The following is a 13,286-nucleotide window of genomic DNA, read 5'->3' on the forward strand; positions in this document are numbered from 1 at the left end:
CTGATGAGGAAGAAGATTATGATCCCAAGGGGAAGGAACAAATGAGTTCCGATGAAGCGGAGGCTCCTCTACCTCAACCTGGACGCACGCATGTGGAGTTCAAGAAGTCGAGCCTCCCTGACTCAAGGAAGAAGCCTAAGACCTTGTTTATCCCTTCTCGTTTCTTGCAGGAGAGTAAGCAGGAATTATGCCAAAGGGTGTTGAAGCTTGAAGAGGAAAATGATGATCTGAGGGAGCAGAATTTTATGCTCAAGTGGAAATTAAACAAGCTCAAGACCGCTTCAACAACAACTCCACCATCACCACCAAAGGAAGATAACTGAGCATCGGTATGGGCAATCCCCTTGGCTTGTGCCAGGCTTGGGGCAGTTGCCCCGGTATCGTATCACCATCACATCTTTTGCCTTTATCTTTGTTTTAGTTTTCCTTTTGAGTTTTCTATTTCTCTAGTAGATTAAAAGTTTTAGTGTTTTAGTCTTGAGTTTTGGTTTGTGTCACCCCCGATGTATTCGAGCTCGTGAGCCATATAATAAAGAGTGTCTTAGTTGAAGGGCTTTGTCTCTTGCCATGATCAAAAGAGTGAGAATAAAACAAAAGCATGAATGATCATGTAATGATCTTACGGGAATTGATGGCTTCACATATAAAAGGAACGAGGATTGAAACTTGTTGAGCGTAGACAAACGTAGACCTTGGTCATGGTTGCAATTAATAGGAAGTGATAAAGAAGGAGAGGTTCACATATAAATATATCATCTCTAACACCACCTATGATTGTGAACACTCACTAAACTATTGCATGCCTAGAGGTAGATGTTGGACAAGGAAGACAACATAATGAATTGTGTTTGCTTGGTTCCGAACAATGCTATATGATTATAGATCCCTTAGCATGTGACGATTGCTTCCACCTCACATTAGCCAAAACCTCCCGCACCAAGTAGAGATACTACTTGTGCATCCATAACCCTTCAAACCAGTTTTGCCATGATTGTCCACCATACCTACCTATGGATTGATTAAGATCCCTCAAGTAAGTTGTCATCGGTGCAAGAAATAAAAATTGCTCTCTAATATGTATTATCTATTAGTGTGTGGAAAATAAGATTTGTACGAGCCTGTGAAGAGGAAGACATAAAAGCGACAGACTACATAATAAAGTTCTTTATCACAGGAGGCAATATGAAGTGACGTTCCTCCGCACTAAGAGGACACGCATCCAAACCTCAAAAGCACATGACAACCTCTGCTTCCCTCTGCGAAGGGCCTATCTTGTACCTTTACTTTTTGCCCTTGAAAGAGTCATGGTGATCTTCACCAATTCCCTATCTCGCCTTTATCTTGGCTAACGTCATATGCTTGGGAAAGATCTATATTCATATGTCAACTTGGAGGTAAGTATTCATGAATTATTATTGTTGACATTACCCTTGAGGTAAGCAGTTGGGAGGAAAAACTAGAAGCCCCTATCTTTCTCTGTGTCCAACTGAAACTTTGATCTCATGAGTACCACGTGAGTTGTAGCAATTGTAGAGAACGAAAGAATGGTTGAGTATGTGGATTTTCTTTACAAGCTCTTATTTGACTCTTTCTGATGTTGTGATAAATTGCAATTGCTTCAATGACTAAAGGCTATCGGTTGTTACTTCTCGATAAGGTTCTTGATTCATGTTTTACTTTGTGAAGGAATTATCACTTTAGCATGAAAAAATTTATGTTGGTATTGCTGTTCTGATCATGATCATGATGCATGCATGTTCGTATCTTGTTTTGTCGACACCTGTCTCCCTAAACATGTGGACACATTTGTTGAGCTAGGCTTTCGCTTAAGGACAAGCGAGGTCTAAGCTTGGGGGAGTTGATACGTCCATTTTGCATCAAGTTTTCATGTTGATATTTATCGCTTCTTGGGCTGTTATTTCACTTCACATTACAATTCTTATGCCCTTTCTATCTTATTTTGCAAGGTTTACATGAAGAGGGAGAATGCCGACAACTAGAATTCCGGCCTGAAAGTGGAGAAAGTTTGAGATACTTATTCTGCGCAACTCCAAACACTGTAAAAATAACGAGGATTTTTTCCGGATTTATCAAAAAAACTAGGCCGAAGAAGTGCCAGAGGGGCGCCAGGGGGTGCCCACAAGCCTGCACGGCGCGGCCACCCCCCAGGCTGCGCCATGAGGGCTTGTGGGCAGCATGCTGGCCCACTTACCCCCTCTTCTACTCTATGAAGGGTTTCGTCCAGGAAAAAATCAGGGAGGAGCTTTTTCGTGGATTCGCCGCCGCCACGAGGCGGAACTTGACCAGAACCAATCTAGAGCTCTGGCAGGACAATCCTGCCGGGGAAACTTCCCTCCCGGAGGGGAAAATTGTCGCCATCGTCATCAACAACACTCCTCTCATCGGAGGGGACTCATCACCATCAACATCTTCATCAGCACCATCTCATCTCCAAACCCTAGTTCATCACTTGTAACCAATCTCCATCTCCTGACTCCGATTGGTACTTGTAAGGTTGCTAGTAGTGTTGATTACTCTTTGTAGTTGATGCTAGTTGGATTGTTTGGTGGAAGAGTTTATGTTCAGATCCTTGATTCTACTCATTACCTCTCTGGTCATGAATATGATTATGCTTTGTGAGTAGTTACTTTTGTTCCTGAGGACATGGGATAAGTCATGCTAATAGTAGTCATGTGAATTTGGTATTCGTTCGGTAATTTGATATGTTGTATGTTGTTTTTCCTCTAGTGGTGTTATGTGAACGTCGACTACATAACGCTTCACCATTATTTGGGCCTAGAGGAAGGCATTGGGAAGTAGTAAGTAGATGATGGGTTGCTTTCGATCCACTAGTTTAATGCTATGGTTAGACTTTGTCTTAATTCTTCTTTCGTAGTTGCGGATGCTTGCGAGAGGGGTTAATCATAAGTGGGATACTTGTCCAAGTAAGGACAGTACCCAAGCGCCAGTCCACCCACATATCAAACTATCAAAGTAACGAACGCAAATCATATGAACATGATGATACTAGCATGACAGAAATTCTCGTGTGTCCCCTGGAGCGTTTTTCCTCCTATAAGACTTTGTCTAGGCTTGTCCCTTGCTACAAAAGGGATTGGGCCACCTTGCTGCACCGTTGCTACTTTTGTTACTTGTTGCTTTCCACAAATCATCTCACCACACAATCACTTGTTACCGACAATTTCAGTGCCTGCAGATTTTACCTTGCTGAAAACCACTTGTCAGATCCTTCTGTTCCTCGTTGGGTTCGACACTCTTACTTATCGAAAGGACCACAATTGATCCCCTATACTTGTGGGTCATCATTGACACAAGAGCATCAAGCGTCAACTTTAGGAGATCCCGTGTGAGGAATTTCTCCTTCTTCAGCTTTGGAGCCTTTGCTTCCTTGGCTTGCGTCTCCTTCCATTTGGCCTCATTGATGAATGTGGCCACCATATGGCTGATACCGGGGGAAGCTTCAAGTCATCAATGGGTGTGTTAGGGTCATCATACCAGACATTGATGTAGTCCAACATGACCTTTGGGTCCATGGCAAGAGGAATGACGCTGCCTGAAGCTTGTGCGACGCGTTCCTAGTTGTTTCTGATGATGGCTTGAAGAGTTTCATCATCATATTCATCACTTCCTTCTGATGCAAAAGGGACTTTGATGACTTTGCTTGGGCTGGGTCTAATGCTTCTTCCAGCAGTCATTTTAGTCTTCAAAGGTGTTGGTGAAGACTTTGTCTCCGAGCTCATGGCAGATGGAACAGAGGAGCTGGAGTGAGCAGGTTGTGGCTTGACAATCTGCTTGGGTTCATGCTTTGATGCCTATGTGGCTGTTGAGGGTTTTGGTGCAGGCGCAGGTGCAGCCTTCTGAAGCAATTTCTCTATAGGCTTTGAAGCCTTTGGTTTCTGTGGCACATGCTTCACTTGAGGAATAGTCGTGCCTGAAGTTTTAGCAGCAGAGGAGGTGGCTGCAGTAGCAGCAGCAGATTCTTCATTGAATTTCCTCACTGCAGCTTCTGCTTTCTTCTGAAGCTTTGGCAACCTGATGATCCTCGAGAGGAGGCCTTTTGCCAGGTGGCGTAAGGGAAAATTTCTTCGCATACTTTGGAGTGACGAAGCGGTATTCCTTCCACTCCTTCGCTCACCTGCGTTCTATCTTTTGAAGCCTGATTTTCCTCTTTGGAATTGGTTCTTGCTCATCTGGCGTGCAATAGTCAAGGCATATATCCTCAGGGATATCAATTGCAGTGTTCTGTTCGAGTATCTTGCCACCCTTTTGCTTTCTGTCATCTTCCATTTTCTTCAGCTGAGGCTTTTGTTGAGGAATTTGAACTCTTGAGGATTCTGATGACACTCACATATTTTCTTCGAGAAACGCTGCAAATGAATTAAGTTGATGAGAACCTAGAGATTCAACAGCTGACATTTTGTACGTATGAACAAAGTATAGGTGCAAGGAATTTGGAGAGGTCATATGCATTCTCAGATTTGAAGAAATTGAAATTTTTAAAAGTTGAGTAGTTTGACCAGTGGGTTGAGGAATTTGTCTAAGCACTCTGATCTTGGGTTCCAGAGTTGTACAGCTTCAAAAATTTGCACAATTGAGGAATCACGTGAAGAATTTTAGTGACTTAGTGAAATTCATCAAGTGTTTGAGGAATAGAGTGTGCGGGGCTGATAGACACCGAGGAAAAATATATTTCTCGAATCTAAGGTAAAATAGTAGATCGAAAGAGACAATAAAAATAGGTTTTTATTTACCCTATATGGCGAGCACGAAGAACACAGGAAGCAATAGTAGATGCTTGATACGTCCATTTTGCATCATGCTGTTATGTTGATATTTATCGCTTTATGGGCTGTTATTACACTTTATGGTTCAATACTTATGCCTTTTCTCTCTTATTTTATAAGGTTTACATGAAGAGGGAGAATGCCGGCAGCTGGAATTCTGGTATGAAAAGGGAGCAAGTTTGAGATACCTATTCTGCGCAACTCCAAAAGCCGTGAAAATCAGCGAGGAATTATTTTGGATTTTATAAAAAATACTGGGCTGAAGAAGTACCACAGGGGAGCCACCAGGAGGCCACAAGCCTGCCTGGCGCGGCCTACCCCCTGGCCATGCCTAGGTGGCTTGTGGGCCCCCTGTTGCCCCTCTGGCTCCCATCTTTTGCTATAAGGAGGGTTTCGTTCCAGAAAAAATCAAGAGGAGGCCTTCGGGTGGAATCGCCGACGCCACGAGGCGGAACTTGAGAAGAACCAATCTAGAGCTTCGGCAGGGCCGTCCTGCCGGGGAAACACCCCCCCGGAGGGGGAAATCATCACCATCGTCATTACCAACACTCCTCTCATCGGAGGGGACTCATCACCATCAACATCTTCATCAGCACCATCTCATCTCCAAACCCTAGTTCATCTCTTGTAACCAATCTCCGTATCGCGACTCCGATTGGTACTTGTAAGGTTGCTAGTAGTGTTAATTACTCTCTGTAGTTGATGCTAGTCGGATTACTCGGTGGAAGATTATATGTTCAGATCCTTGATGCTATTCAATACCTCTCTGGTCATGAACATAATTATGCTTCGTGAGTAGTCACTTTTGTACCTGAGGACATGGGATAAGTCTTGCTATAAGTAGTCATGTGAATTTGGTATTCGTTCGATATTTTGATGCGATGCATGTTGTCTTTCCTCTAGTGGTGTGATACGTCTCAAACGTATCTATAATTTTTGTTGGTTTCACGCTGTTATCTTGTCAACTTTGGATGTTTTATGTACCTTTTATATCTTTTTTGGGACTAACTTATTAATTTAGTGCAAAGTGTCAGTTCCTGTTTTTTCTGTGTTTTTGACTCTTTTTAGATCTGATTTTGGAACAGAGTCCAAACGAAATAAAATCCTTGAAATAAATTTTTCCAGAACAGAAGAAGATCGGGGGACTTGAGGGCCAAGGAAGGAGAGCCACATGGGGCCCACAAGCCCTGTAGCCGCCAGCAGGGGGCCGACGGCTACCAGGCTTGTGGCCTCCCTGGCGCTCCCCTGCCCGAGCTCTTTGGCCTATAAATTCCCTAAAATCACAGAAAAAATCAGGGCATCCACGAAAACACTTTTCCGCCGCCGCAAGCTTCCGTTTCCGCGAGATCTCATCTGGAGACCCTTCCCGGTGCCCTACCGGAGGGGACTTTGGAGTTGGAGGGCTTCTACATCAACATCATCGCCTCTCCAATGACTCGTGAGTAGTCCACTTCAGACCTACGGGTCCGTAGTTAGTAGCTAGATGGCTTCTTCTCTCTCTTGGATCTTCAATACAAAGTTCTCCATGATCTTCATGGAGATCTATCCGATGTAATCCTATTTGGCGGTGTGTTTGTCGAGATCCGATAAATTATGGATTTGCGATCAGATTATCTATGAATTATATTTGAGTCTTTGCTGATTTCTTATATGCATGATTTGATATCCTTGTAAGTCTCTCCAAGTCTTGGGTTTTGTTTGGCCAACTAGATCTATGATTCTTGCAATGGGAGAAGTGCTTGGTTTTGGGTTCATACCGTGTGGTGACCTTTCCCAGTGACAGAAGGGGTAGCAAGGCACGCATCGTGTTGTTGCCATCAAGGGTAACAAGATGGGATTTCATCATAGATTTGAGATTGTCCATCTACATCATGTCATCTTGCTTAAGGCGTTACTCTGTTCTTTTGAACTTAATACACTAGATGCATGCTCGATAGCGATTGACGTGTGGAGTAATAGTAGTAGATGCAGAAAGTATCGGTCTACTTGTTTTGGACATGATGCCTATAGATATAATCATTGCCATAGATAACGTCACGACTTTGCGCGGTTCTATCAATTGCTCGACAGTAATTCGTTACCCACCGTCTACTTGCTTTCATGAGAGAAGCCACTAGTGAACACTACGGCCCCCGGGTCTATTCACAACTATCGTCTCCTCCTTTACTTTTACTTTGCTTTGTGTACTTATTGCTTTCAGTTCTCACTTTGCAAACAATCTATAAGGGATTGACAACCCCTTCATAGCGTTGGGTGCAAGCTCTTTGTGTTTGTGCAGGTACTTCTGACTTGACGCGATCCTCCCACTGGATCGATACCTTGGTTCTCAATCTGAGGGAAATAATTACCGCCGCTGTGCTACATCACCCTTTCCTCTTCAAGGGAACACCAACGCAAGGCTCCAAGGCCGCGGGGAAATCCTTTGCATATTTGCCAAGGAAGTCCCTATAGGCGTAGCCCGTAGCAGAAGGATTCCTGGCGCCGTTGCCAGGAAAGGTCTGTTGACGCAGTAGCAGAAGGATTTCTGGCGCCGTTGCCGGGGAGGAGGATCGCTTGCCGAGGAAAATCAAGACAAGAATAATCTCCCGTCAACACGCCTAGTTCTGGCGCCGTTGCCGGGGAGGAGAGATCAAGTCAGGATCTATCCAAGTAGGTGTCACAAACTCATCTCTTGCATTTACCTTTTTTGCCAGTTTCCTCTCGTTTTCCTCTCCCCCACTTCACATTTGCCGTTTTCATTTTCCTTTCTCCCTTGCCGTTTTCATTTGCCTTTTTGCCTTTCTCCTTTGCCGTTATCTTTTGTCTTTTGCCTTATTTTTCCGCCCGTTTTCCTCGCTTGCTCTTGGTCTTTTTCGTGAGAGACCTTTCCTCATGGCCAAACCAAACTATTTCAGAAAGTTGGAAGAGATTGAAACTAGTGTCAAAGGTTTCATGTCTTCTCAGTTTGACCAAAATAGTTACTACCTTACGGAATTAAAAGAGCAAAATTCTTTTATGGCCTGTTTGAATAAAGAAGTTGATGATATGGCCAAAGAATTCCTTGCACTAAATTCTCAGCTTGCTCACCTTGAAAAATTGGTGGGCCAAATTTCTGACAAGCACGCAACCTTAGTCAATAAGATGGCAGCTAAACCTGAAATTTGTGATGCAGATCACGAAGATCTTAAAGTGCTTGGTATGACTCCTCTTGAATCTTTGTTTTCGCGTGTCAAACCTATTGATGAAGGGGCTGGATATGAATCCACTTTGGTTGAAAAACGCCCCAATGATTTGGAGTCCACCTATCTTGATGATAAAGGTGTGGAGAGTGGAGTAGAAGAAATCAATTTTTTGGGTAGTAATGAAACTCCCACTTTGGATTTCAAGGAATTCAATTATGATAGTTTCTCCTTGTTTGAATGCATTTCTTTGATGCAATCCATTGCAAACTTTCCACATGCTTATAGCCAAAGCAAAGCCTTTACATCTCATACCGTAGATGCTATGATGAAGTCTCTTGAAGAGAAGCTCGAATTAGAAGTGTCTATACCTAGAAAACTTCATGAGGAGTGGGAACCTACTATCAAAATCAAAATAAAAAACTATGAATGCAATGCTTTGTGTGATTTGGGTGCTAGTGTTTCCGCGATTCCAACGTCTTTATGTGATATTCTTGGTTTTCATGAGATTGAAGAGTGTTCTCTTAATTTGCATCTTGCGGATTCTACTCTCAAGAAACCCATGGGAAGGATCGATGATGTTCTTATTGTTGCAAATAAGAACTATGTATCCATGTATTTCATTGTACTTGACATAGATTGCAATCCTTCATGTCCCATTATTCTTGGTAGACCTTTCCTAAGGACTATTGGTGCTATCATCGATATGAAGGAAGGGAATATTAGATTCCAATTTCCTCTAAAGAAGGGCATGGAGCATTTTCATAGAAAGAAAATAAGATTGCCTTATGAATCTATGATGAGGGTTACTTATGGTTTGAGCACCAAAGATGACTATACGTGATTCCATCACCTTTTGCCTAGCTAAGGGTGTTAAACAATAGCGCTTGTTGGGAGGCAACCCAACGAATCTATCCTTTTTCTTTCTGTTTTGTGTTTTCCACACTTTCATAATTCTGTTATGATTGTGTTTTTTGTGTTTCTTTTTGCGTTTGTGCCAAGTAAAACCGTTATGATTAGTCTTGGGGATGATCGTTTGGTCATGTTAGAAAAGACAGATACTTTCTGCTCACGAAACGAATTTTGATTTTTTTTCTGTAAGAGGGTTTGAGTTGATTCTTTTTGCTGCTGATTGCTACGCAAACTCTTCAGACTGTCGTAATTTTTCAGAATTTTTGAAGTAACAGAAGTACACAGATTGCTACACACTGGTCCGCTGTTAACAAATTATGTTTTTGTTGAGTTGGTTGCTTATTTTGATGAAACTGTGGATAGTATCAGGGGGTATTAGCCATGGAAGATTGAAAATACAGTAACCCAACATCAGCAGAAGTAGAATTTAAGTTTGCTACAGTACCTAAGGAAGTGGTGGTTTGCTTTCTTATACTAATTTTATCACGAGTTTTTGTTTAAGTTTCGTGTTGTGAAGTTTTCAAGTTTTGGGTGAAGTTCTTATGGACAAAAAGGTAAAGAGTGGCAAGAGATCAAGCTTGGGGATGCCCAAGGCACCCCAAGTTGAGTCAAGGATGCCGTAAAAGCCTAAGCTTGGGGATGCCCCGGGAAGGCATCCCCTCTTTTGTCTTCAATCCATCGGTAACGTTACTTGGGGCTATATTTTTATTCAACACATGTTATGTGTTTTGCTTGGAGCGTCTTGTATCGTAGGAGTCCTTTATTTTTGTTGTGTCACAATCTTCCTTGCTGCACATCTAGAGAGAGAGACATGCACTTACCGTGATTTTGTCAAGCTTCACTTATATCCTTTGGTTAGACAATTCATCTCACATGTGCTTCACTTATATCTTTTGAGCTAGTTGATTTTGTGTAACATCCCAATTTTCTTAAATTGGGATGTTAATAGATCATTCATATGCATCTCATATTTCTATGCATTATTGTGTTCTTCTGAAAATTCTATTCGTTATGTGACTGCGGGCACTTTATTGGAGTGGAGATAATATGACTTCTCCCCTGTCAAATTAAAGTGCATAACGTTTCAAATATTATTTTGGAGTTACCGACTTGGTTTTGCGAATTTTTTTTATATAATGTTCGAAATTATCTTTAGTTAAGTTTGCAACTGCTTTTGCGTGGCCTATTGCATTAATTTTTTTTTTAAATTCATTAGGATGAACTAGGGTTCCTTTATTATTTATTAGGTGGTTTTATTTTATATTTATTTATGTCTACATATATATATTACTATATGCGTATATATCTCCTTATATATATATTGTATATATATATATATTTTTTTTTTGTTATTTAAAAAAAAACTGGACTAGCTTGCACCACGTGCACTAGCTTGCCCACGTGCCCAAGAGCCCAGCCCGAGATTCCCTCGGATTAAATCCCATGCCCCAAACCGAAACCGACCCCCATTCTCTCTGACCTGCAGCCCCCACCCGAGCCACCCTCCCCCACGTCTCCTTTCTTATTCCTCCTCCCTCTCTTGCCTTTCCTGTGCAGTACCGAACCGAGCCGCTCCTCCCTCCCCGATTTTTCTCTCTCTCTCTCCTGCCTTGCCTCCCCCTCCTCTGCTCGTGGACCACCCCACCTGGCCGAGCCCTTCCCCGTCACCTTCCTTCGCCGCCTCCCTCCTCCTTCCTTCTCTGCCCCGAGCCGAGACCGACCCCTTCTCCCTCGCGATTCCCTCCCAGTACTCCCTCTCTCCTTTCCATAGTACCACCCTCCCCAAGGCCTATATATATACCCCCCTCGGCCACCCCTTCCTAACCCTATCCACCGTCGCCACGCCCCCCCGCCGCCCTAGCCGCCGCCACCCCGAGTAGCAGCAGCCCGAGGCTGCGCCACACTTCGGCTCGCCCCTGGGAGCAGCCCCGTCGCCCCCTTCGCTCCACCGCCGCCTCCCCCCTCGGAGGAGGACCCCGCCGCCACCTCCCCGAAGCCCTCCACCGCCCGGAGCCTCCCCTCCCTCGCCGGCCAACTCCCCCTCGCCGGTGCACCCCCTCTGCCAGCAGGTAGCTGCCTCTCTTCTCTCTCTATATTGCATGCACTCCTTTTAGCCCTTAGATCCCATGCAACGGCCTGGATTAAAACGCTAGATACCTCTTCGGTTTATCTCAGAAAACCAGTAGGTTCTTTGAGTCACTTATGAATTAACCAGCAGACTTGCTAGTCTTCGGCCGTTTGCCCGAAGTCATGAAACAAACACCCTGCACAACCAATAGAAACTTGCCACGTGTACATCTCTTTTAGCACTAGCAGTTTTATCTTTTTCTGTCTATATTACAAAAACAGAAACTTTCAATTTTGTTTCGGCCACCACTTTTTATCCCGAAGTCCAATGACATTGATTCTTTTTCCAGTAGCTCACAAATTTCTTGTAGTTTTTAAAAACATATAATTTGTGTATGTTTGAAATTTTCAAATATAAGTTAGAGCAGATTTAGTTTAAACCTTGTTCTGGCTATTCCAGGAGTTTGAAAAATGATTTTGAGTTGATTCTTTTTGCTACTGCTTCCTAGTGATTAAATCTTACTGTGGTAGAAGTTTAGAAATTTTTAAAGTAATTTTACTGGTGTTTTAAACAGAAACAAGTTTCTGCCATACCGACGCGCGATAAATTCTTTTGCTTAGGCTTTCGCAAAACCTTGCATGTGATGTTATTTTTACTTGTGCTTGATTGAAGTGCTTATGGTGTGCTTTGTGTTTGTATCGGTAGATCATCCGGAGTGCGAAGCGTGTTACTTAGAGACGCTCGAGCAAGACAACTATCGTCAAGGCAAGTCATCTTTGATCATGTTATTTTACCTATATTTTCGATGCATGGTAGATCACCTTCTTTGCCCAATTTGCATGCTGCCTAGGTACTTGGAAACTTTAGCCTAAGTTGTAGTATCATGTGGTAGGAACACAACAACCCCGACACTTGGCCCCGGGATGACAATGTTATATTTGCTATGCTTAAGTAGACGGGTTATCGGTTGAGTGTATACCACGAGTGATGCGAGGTTGATATAATAATCAAGACCGGACTAAGACAAGATTCTCAAGACCTCGGACGCAATGCAACTCTGGGTGAAGGACAGTTGATCGGCTCCCTGGAGAACCCAGTGGATGCCCGGGATGCTGGAGAGGCCATGTCATCCTGCGGAAAGCTTCACCCAGGCTCGAAGAGACGGACGGAGACTTCAAGACTCAAGGCTTACCTGCACATCCACAAGTCATTATGGGCTCTGGCTTGGTCGGACAACACGGCGACTCTGGACAGACGGTGCTAGCAGATGTAGACGAACGGTAGGAATGGATGGGCACCTACAGGGATTCAGAGGGACCCGTTGAAAGACCATGTTTTGATCATCCGGTCTTCAAACACCCTGAAGTGCGAGGACAAACCCGGAGGCGATCAAATCTTGTGGGGAACGTGTGCAAAACTCTGTAGAGTACTCAAACCTAATCGATTAGCCGTGTCCACGGTCATGGACAACTTGAGACGAAGGCATTGAATTTCCCCTGAACTCTCGACACAACTTAATAATGATGTGGGTGTTAACAACTATTCGGGTACGAGAACTGGTTGGCGGAACCATCTCGTTAACAACAAACATTGTAGTAAATTTTGCTTTCAACCCCTTGTGTTGTAGGATAAAACTGGCTTTATGCAAAACTTAGCTCCACCGGCCAAATATGCATGTAGAGATAGTTGATTATTACTTTACTCCTCCCTTTGATGACTTGCCAGCATATTCAATATGCTGACCTACACGGCTGCAACGTATCATGTTGCAGAGTACTTTTCCGACCAGGAGTGAGGCTACGATCTACGCTCAGGGACATGCCCTTGGAGTCGGATGGACTCGTCTACCTGATGCTTCCGCTAGTCTTCGTTAGATAATCTCATGAGTTGGCCTTCATCCACTTTATTGTAATCCTTTATTGTAATAAAGTACTCCTTATGAGATTTCGATTAATAAAGCTGTGTGATTGCACTCTTGAATATATACATTATGTACTGTGTGTGTACCAGCATGATCTTGGGATGGTACAGAAACACCAGAGGCTTGACTCGTCTTGAGTCGGGTTGCTACATTTTTCTCTATGTGCTTCACTTATATCTTTTAGAGCACGGAAGCGCGTGGCTTGGTAGTTGATCTATGCTATGATAGTAGTCTCAAAAGGGGTAGTTATCCAAAGGGATATGAAAACTTCCACCTTCATGTGCATTGAGTAGTTGGAAAAGTTTGATTCATCTCAATTAGTTTTGAGTTGTGGTTGTGGTAATATTGAAGTTATACTAGTAAGGTGTTGTGGATCTAGAAATACTTGTGTTGAAGTTAGTGATTCCCGTAGCATGCACGTA

This window comes from Hordeum vulgare, chromosome 6H, assembly GCF_904849725.1.
Source record: "Hordeum vulgare subsp. vulgare chromosome 6H, MorexV3_pseudomolecules_assembly, whole genome shotgun sequence".
Taxonomy (NCBI): domain Eukaryota; kingdom Viridiplantae; phylum Streptophyta; class Magnoliopsida; order Poales; family Poaceae; genus Hordeum; species Hordeum vulgare.